Genomic DNA, 8,013 nt, shown 5'->3' with positions numbered 1-8,013 from the left:
AAATATGCTATTAACAGAGGCGAGGGGTGGAATGTAGTGGGTTTACGTGGCAAGGTTTTGGTAGCAGGGGGCTATAGGGGTGGTTTCTGTGAGAAAGATCTAGAAGCTGCCCCATGTTTGGGAAGGGCCCCATTGTTTTCCAGATCCGAGCCAATAAGCGATGTTGTTTGCGCCTCCATGAGAGCATATTTAAGACAGGGAAAAAACGCTGCGCCACACAGCAGCCGGGAGAGTCAAGGGAGTGGGAGAACAGCCTTGCACCAAGGTCAGTGTAGAAGGAGGGGGAGAGGTGCTCCAGGCGCCGGAGCAGAAGTCCCCTGCGGCCTGTGGTGAGGACCATGGTGAAGCAGGATGTCCCCCTGCAGCCCATGGAGTACCACGGTGGAGCAGGGTTCCACGCTGCAGCCCGTGGAGGAGACCACGGTGGAGCAGGTGGCCCTGCACCGACGGAGGCTGCCGCCTGTGGAAGACCCCTGCCGGAGCAGATTCCGGGCCGGACCTGTAGCCCGTGGAGAGGAGACCACGCAGGAGCAGGTGATCTGGCAGGAGCTGCTGCCCGTAGGGGAGCCAGGTTGGAGCAGTTTTCTCCTGAGGGATGGACCCCGTGGTACGGACCCATATCTGGAGCAGTTCTGGAAGAGCTGCTGCCTGTGGGAAGCCCACGCCGGATCAGTTCATCAAGGACTGCATCCCGTGGGTGGGACCCCACAGCACAGGGGACGAGAGTGACCGAGAAGGAGCGGCAGAGAAGAAGTGCTGTAGACTGACCATAACCCCCATTCCCCGTTCCCCTGTGCCGCTCGGGGGGAGGAGGTGGAAAAGGGTGGATGGGGGGGGAAGGTGCTTTTGTTTTTTTTTTCCTTTGTTTTCTCACTTCTCTTGCTTGTTAGTTGTAGGCAATAAATCTTACTATCTCCTTATGCCGAGTCTGTTTTGCCCGTTACAATAATTATTGCGTGATTTTCTCGTCCTTATCTCAATCCTTGAGCCCTTTTCACATATTTTCTCCCCATTCCTTTTTGAGGAGGGGGAGTGAGAGAGCGGCTGTGGTGGAGCTCGGCTGCCCACTCGAGCGGAACCACGACACCAGGCCAGCAAGGGCCCAGAGCGGCCTCCTCTCCCCCACGCCTGCAGCTCTGGGCTCCTTTCATGCAGTACTGACTCTGCAGCACCAAACCCCGCTAGAAGCCCTCCCCTGCATGTTCCCACTGCTCCCTGGCACTGCTGTTGCCCTCTGCCTGGCACTGCCAAGACCAGACCAGCCCCTGCCCACCTCTCCCCACCTCCCTGTTCTCTCCCCAGCCCAGCCCAGCACAGCTGGGCTGGCCCTAGGGCAGTGCTCACCACAGGCTGTTGCAGGGCTCTGGGCACAGCCACCACAGCCCCAGCCCCTCACAAGGCACTGCACCTGCTGAGACAAAGGCGGCTCTGGGCCTCTCCAGCAGCTCCCAGGCTGGGGCCAGTCATGGCTCAGGAAATGGAGATCCATGAAGCTGCAGGAGCCCTGCTCTCTTGCCTGGGAGATCCCCAGCACAGAGTGCCTGTGCCCCACAGGACCAGCCCCACTCCCCAGGCCAGCACAAGAGGCCTGGCTCAGCCACAGAGCAGGCTGCCCTGAGCAGGGACCTGCACAAAGAGCTTTCTATTTCTCCTTTACACCTTACTGCAGGCCCAGAAATGCTGCCCTGCTCTTCCCTGGGGCCATCCCTGCTCCCAGAGAGCCTTGCCCAAGTGGTGTGCCCATGATGGACTGGCTGGCCATTGCTAGCAGCAAGGTGCTCACCCTTCCTGTGCTCACCACAGGGCCCTGAGCTGGTGGTGATGCTCTGCAGATCCAGGGGCTGTGGTGTCCTGGGACCCCCTGGCAGCTCCCCACTGCACCTGCTACTCCAATTGGGCAGCAGACCCAACTCTGTGAGGATCTGTGCTGCTGAGCCCCTTTCCATCTGCCCTGATGGCTCAGCAGCACAGGGCATTGCTTGGCAGGACCATCAGTGTTCCCTGAGGGCACAAAGGGGAGGTGAGTGCAGAACTAGATCCACATCATGTTTTTTCATAGAAGCTTTCCGGTACCACACTGAACTCTTGGGTACCTTTGCCTGCTGGCTCTTCCCAGCCATTCTGGGCATTGCAGAGCCCTCCTTAACCCGTGGGCTCCTCAGGTTCTCCTTTCTCTTTGGGACACTCTACCTTAGATGGTCACTCATTAGACAAGGAACCACTCACTGCCCACCCAGACTTACACACTGTCCCTAGAGTTCCCCTGACAACTCCTGGCAGTTCCAGATTCCTCTACAGGATGCCATTTTCAATCAGCTTCAGGTCTAGTGGGACAGTTCCTGGCAGGTAAGTCAAAGGCCAGTTACTGTTTGCTGAGCCATGTGCAAGCAGGACGTACTCCCAGTCTAGCCCTCGGTCCTGCAGTGATGACTCTGGGGCTCTGAACCATGGTGAAGCCCAGAAAAGCAAGAGGCCTATCAATGGAGAAGCTCCTTGGGTGTATTCCTGACATCAGCTTTGGAAGAGGTGTGAAGAGATGTGGTGGAGATGTCACTGCAGAGAAAACTGGACAGCCACCAAGGTGCACAAGATCTCAGGGCTTACCCAAGCAAGCACACAAGAAGCACACTGTGGAAGCCAAAAGAGAGCAGCAGTGAAAAGGCCACGTCCTGCTGCTAGCCATGGCCATGGCTCCAGGGAAGCAGCAGCCCCAACCTGAAGGCAGCAGAGAGGCAGAGCCCGGTGGGCAGTGAGGGGCAGCCCCAAAGGGCCACTGGGGCTACTCCTCCATGTGACAGCAGGGCTCTTGGCCATGAGCTCCTCCAGCATGCTGGGGCTGCTCCCCCAGCTTCAGAGTAGATGGGAAGAGATGGCAACTGAGAATAAATGAAGTTCTACTGGATTATTTATTGTCTTTATCTACACATGAAGTTCAGTTCTATATGATATGAATAGATTAGACACAAACAAACAAAAAATGTATATCGTTATCAAATATAATCATTAAATCAAAATCAAAACTTTCAGAAAATCATATAAAAGAAACTATTATGGTCCTAATAGGTTTCCAAAAGCTCTGAGTCCTGTTAGGATTGTGAATCCATTATTAATGATGAAGAAGCATGTATCCAATTAGTTTTCTCACTGCATCCTTGAGCTCCTGGTCCCTCATGCTGTAGATGATGGGGTTCACTGCTGGAGGCAACACTGAGTACAAAACTGCCATCATCAGGTCCAGGGATGGCGAGGAAAGGGAGGGGGGCTTCAGGTAGGCAAACATGCCTGTGCTGATAAACAGGGAAACGATGGCCAGGTGAGGGAGGCATTTGGAAAGGCTTTGTGTTGGCCCTGCTGAGAGGGTATCCTCAGCACAGCCCTGAAAATCTGCACATAGGAAACAACAATGAAAATGAAACACCCAAATGATAAACAGACACTGACTACGATGAGCCCAACCACCCTGAGAAATGACTCTGAGCAGGAGAGCTTGAGGATGTGGGGGATTTCACAGAAGAACTGGTCCACAGCATTGCCTTGGCAGAGGGGCAGGGAAAATGTATTGGCCATGTGCAGGACAGCATGGAGAAAGCCACTGCCCCAGGCAGCTGCTGCCATCTGGGCACACCCAGAAACTACCCGAGCTCTTTTCATCACATTTTCATCCCTTTTTCCTTTGAGAAGGAGGAGTTAGATGCAGGTTGTAAAGGAGTTCAGCTGCTTAGCAGAGTAAAACCACCAGAGCAGGGACATGGGAAGGGTTCAGCACCAGAGCTGTGGCCATCCAGGGATGGCACCTCAGCACCCAGGACATGATCTGATATCTCCCAGGGAAATCTGTCCCTGCATTGTCCCTCTTTATGAGGACATGCAGAACAGTGACCGAAGAAGCCTTAGGGCTCAGGGCAGCCCTAGCATCAGGACCGAGGAGTCCTGGCTCCCCCATTGTCCCCTAAGCCCAGCGAGACCCTCAGGAAGGGCTCTCACAGCAGCCACCAGCTCTGTCCAGAGACACAGCCACCATCCCAGCCCAGGACTTGCAGCTTTGGACAGCTGACAGGAGGTAGAGGAGTAGAGGAGGGTGGATATCTTTTTAGATCACTTTTTATTTCTCACTGCTCCACTCTGTATGTTAGTAATGTTAGTCCAGTATGTTAGTAATGTTAGTAAATATATTAATCTCCCTACGGAGTCTGCTTATACCATGACTGCAACTGATGAGTCATCTCCCCTTCCCTTAACTCAACCCAGCAGCCCTTTCCAACTCTATTTTCTTCATTTGTACCTTTCAGGAGCAGGGGTGAAAGGGTGGTGTGGTGGAGTTCAGCTGCCCATCAGTGTGAAACCATCACAATGCTCAGACTTATTGCTGACACCAGCTTTGAAAGAAGAGGCAGGATTTCAGGCAGTGCATTGGAGAGATGCTGTTTTATTAAGCAGATGCTAATGGAGAGTTGATGCTGACATGCAGGGAGGGAAAAACTGTGCAGAGTAAACAGAGCAGTTTAATACCTCAGGAGATGCTGGATAAATAAGCTTTTTTTTTTTTTTTTTTTTTTTATAAGAAAGTAATAAATGGAAAGGAAACTGAGGATAAAGATAAAAATAACAATACTCTTAATGAAACAAGGAGCAGGCCTTCAAAGCATACCCAGAAAGTCATTTGTGGAGAAAGAGGGGAAGTTTATCACCATTCAGAAATATCTGTGAAATTCCTTTCCTAATAGCACACTTGAGCTCCTTGTTTCTCATGCTGTAGATGAGGGGATTGAATGTTGGGGGCACTACTGAGTATAGACCTGCCACCACGAGATTTAAGGTTGGGGAGGATAGGGAAAGGGGCTTCAGGTAGGCAAAAAAGCCAGTGCTGAGAAAGAGGGAGACCACAAACAGGTGAGGGAGGCACATGGAGAAGGCTTTGTGCCGTCCCTGCTCTGAGGGCATTCTCAACACAGCACTGAAAATCTTCACATAGGAAAAAAGAATGAAAACAAAACAGCCAGATGCAAAACAGATAGCAACCATAAGTACCCAAATTTCCCTGAGGTAGGAATCTGAGCAGGAGAGCTTGAGGATCTGGGGGATTTCACAGAAGAACTGGTCCACAGCATTGCCTTGGCAGAAGGGCAGGGAAAATGTACTGGCCGTGTGCAGGACAGCATTGAGAAAGCCACTGCCCCAGGCAGCTGCTGCCATCTGGGCACAAGCTCTGCTGCTCAGGAGAGTCCCGTAGTGCAGGGGCTTGCAGATGGCAATGTAGCGGTTGTAGGACATGACAGTGAAAAGAAAATACTCTGCCGACATGAGAAAGGGGAAAAGAAAGACCTGTGCAGCACATCCTGCATAGGAAATGGCACTGGTGTCCCAGAGGGAATTGGCCATGGCTTTGGTGACAGTGGTGGAGATGCAGCCCAGGTCAAGGAGGGCGAGGTTGAGGAGGAAGAAGTACATGGGGGTATGAAGGCGGTGGTCGCAGGCTACAGTGGTGAGGGTGAAGCTGTTGCCCAGGAGGGCAGCCAGGTAGATGCCCAGGAAGAGCACGAAGTGGAGGAGCTGCAGCTCCCGTGTGTCTGCGAATGGCAGGAGAAGGAACTCGGTGATGGAGCTGCTGTTGGACATCTGATCTTCCTGGACAAAGGGGAATACCCAAGAAAGAAAAGACAGTGATAATTAGGAGAGACATGTCTGAGAAAAACTGCTCCACTTCTCATTGAAACGCCCCCAGTGACTTTTCCCTTTCTGAGAACTTTCTGCTGCTCTCTTGCTTGAGTTCTGGTTAGTGCTAGCTGAGGGTGCCGCTGGGACCAAAGGTTTCTGCTGTGGGCTCTTCAAGAACCTGCCCTGTAGCTCAAGGTAAATAAGAACCAGGAATGATCTCTGATTAAATCTACCTCTGATGTATGTGAACTTAACAGCATTACCACTCTCAACACTCCTGACTGCAAAAAAAGAATTTGTGGTTTACTTTGTTCCCGCTGCCTGTGTCACACTCAGGAGCATTTTTAGATGGTAGAAACCCCTGGCATTTGTAATGTATTCCAGGTGAGACCTTGTGAACCCTGAGAAGCAAAGCGACTGTCCTTAGTGCGTTGAGGACAGCCAGCCACTCCATCTGTCCTGGTCTCAGTCAGTATCATCTACATCTCAATACAGTTCCCAAATTGAGCTGCCCAATTATTGTGGCCTCAGGAACTCTGTTGACAGAGAATCATCATGACTCATGCCCTGAATCCTGTGGGCTTAGGGGGAAGCAGGGAAGTGGCAGACTATGCTGTTAGCACTGTCCTGTTGTTCCCTGCCCATGGCTCTTCTGCCTGAAGCTGTCCCTGCCTGCAGCTGGGTCTCTGTCCCCACACCTCCTGCCTGCAGCTCACAGCCTCCATCCCACCCACTGGGTGCTCAGCTCTGCCCTGCAGACACCTCCTGGCAGCAGGGCTCTGCCCAGGGGCAGCTTGCTGGGGGCACGTCCTAGAGCCCAGGTCACACAGACCCTGCTGATCCTACACATGTGGTGGTGGAGATTTCTAGGGGCTGAGGGGCAGGAAGGGGACTTGATGGGGGTCTTTCTAACCCTCAGTGGTATGGCTTAGAAGCGTCAGCATCATCTTGGAAAAAATGCTATCTCATTTTATACCCACCGAGCCAAAGAACACAAAACTGGAAGCTCAGGAGGCTCACAAAAGCTGAGACTGAAGCTGAAATCCCTTACCTTGACCCAGCTTTTGCAAAGTCCCCTGGATACATCCTGGTTGTGCTGTAGATCTGTGAGCAGGCTGCCGCAGGCAGCAGCCTCCCACCAGCAGCAGGACCCTGCCCTGCCGGGGGGGCTCCTTCCACCTGCAGCTTCACCCCACAGCGCCCTGGGCAGCTCCCCGGGCAGGCTGAGTGCTGAGCCTGGCAGGCGGCAGAGGCCCTGGCCCAGCACACAGCCCCTGGGGCACAGCAGGGACCCTGCTCTGCACCACAGCCCTGGACACCCCTGCCTGCACCCCCGACTTCTCCTACCTCCAGGAACTACGGCTGCATTGCCCTCTAGCCAGACACTTACCGGGTGCAGGGCTGGGAAGTCTTCTCCTGCATTGAGCTCTGGGCATCCTGCCACTTCTGCCTGCCTTTAAGCACTGTGTCTCTGCAGGCAGTGCCCGCAGCCCTGCTGCGCTGTGCAGAGGAGCTGCTCCTGGGCAGAGCTGTCTCTCTGCAGCGCTGCCCGCTTGCCACGAGCTCCCCTTGGGCCCAGGAGCCCGGCCCAGCTCAGCAGCAGAGGCCCAGCCCAAGGCCTCCCTTGCTCTGCCCCCCACCAGGCTCCCTGCACATGGCCCTGGGGCTGCAGGGGAACCTTTTGGCAAACAGCCTGAAGGAATCCCTGGCGTTTCTTCTCTCCCTCCCCTGGGTAGACACACTTCTTGACAGTAGGCTCATTTCTCTTCACAAAAAAATAATTATCTGTAGCAGTCTTCTCTTCTCATTCCAGCTGATGGTGGGACACCCAGACATGGTCATAGAAGTAACTCCTTTAACTCCCTGCTTAAGGAAGGGATTCAGCAGAGCCAGTTAACCCAACATCTCATGCTGGGTTTTTGTCCTGGGGCTGGAATGGGACTCAGATCCCTCCCATGCCTGCCACAAACCCACGGGACCTGGGATTCCTCTGCACTCAGTTTAGGTGTGCATAACATGGGCTCCTGCAGGTAAGCTCCTTGTCTCAGCTCAAGAATTATTAATGGAGATGGAAGAAATCAGAGGGTTGCAAACACCTGGTGACATGTCAGGGGGCAGAGGTACGTGCAGGCATCTGCGAGCTCTCATGGAGGAACCCTGAGGGACAGGGCAGCACCTGGGGACATCCCCTTGGAGGATGGTGAGGAATGCCTTTGGCCAGCTGAAATGACAGCAAATGCACCCATTTAGGACAACTAAACCTGTCCCTCCTCAGTAGGCTCAGGGCAGCCTGTAGAGGCATCCACCTGACCCAGTGTAGAACTGTGCCACAGGGAGAGCTGAGTCTCTCTCCCTCTA

The 8,013-nt window shown here is 53.6% G+C and overlaps 1 pseudogene across 1 annotated transcript; it reads right to left on the bottom strand.

The window, feature by feature from the left end:
- Window positions 1-3,106: 3,106 nt before the first annotated feature.
- Window positions 3,107-5,616, bottom strand: LOC309890920 (olfactory receptor 14A16-like; annotated as a pseudogene). The gene is made up of 2 exons: window positions 5,029-5,616; window positions 3,107-3,450 (listed from the first exon to the last, which is right to left on the bottom strand). The product of its transcript is annotated as an olfactory receptor 14A16-like (transcript).
- Between the last annotated feature and the right edge of the window lie 2,397 nt (window positions 5,617-8,013).

The sequence above is a fragment of the Aythya marila genome (assembly GCF_965140915.1).
Source record: "Aythya marila genome assembly, contig: HAP1_HAP1_SCAFFOLD_153, whole genome shotgun sequence".
Lineage (NCBI taxonomy): Eukaryota > Metazoa > Chordata > Aves > Anseriformes > Anatidae > Aythya > Aythya marila.
The sequence above is the reverse complement of the archived record's forward strand: the minus strand, read 5'-3'. Positions and strand labels throughout refer to the sequence as shown.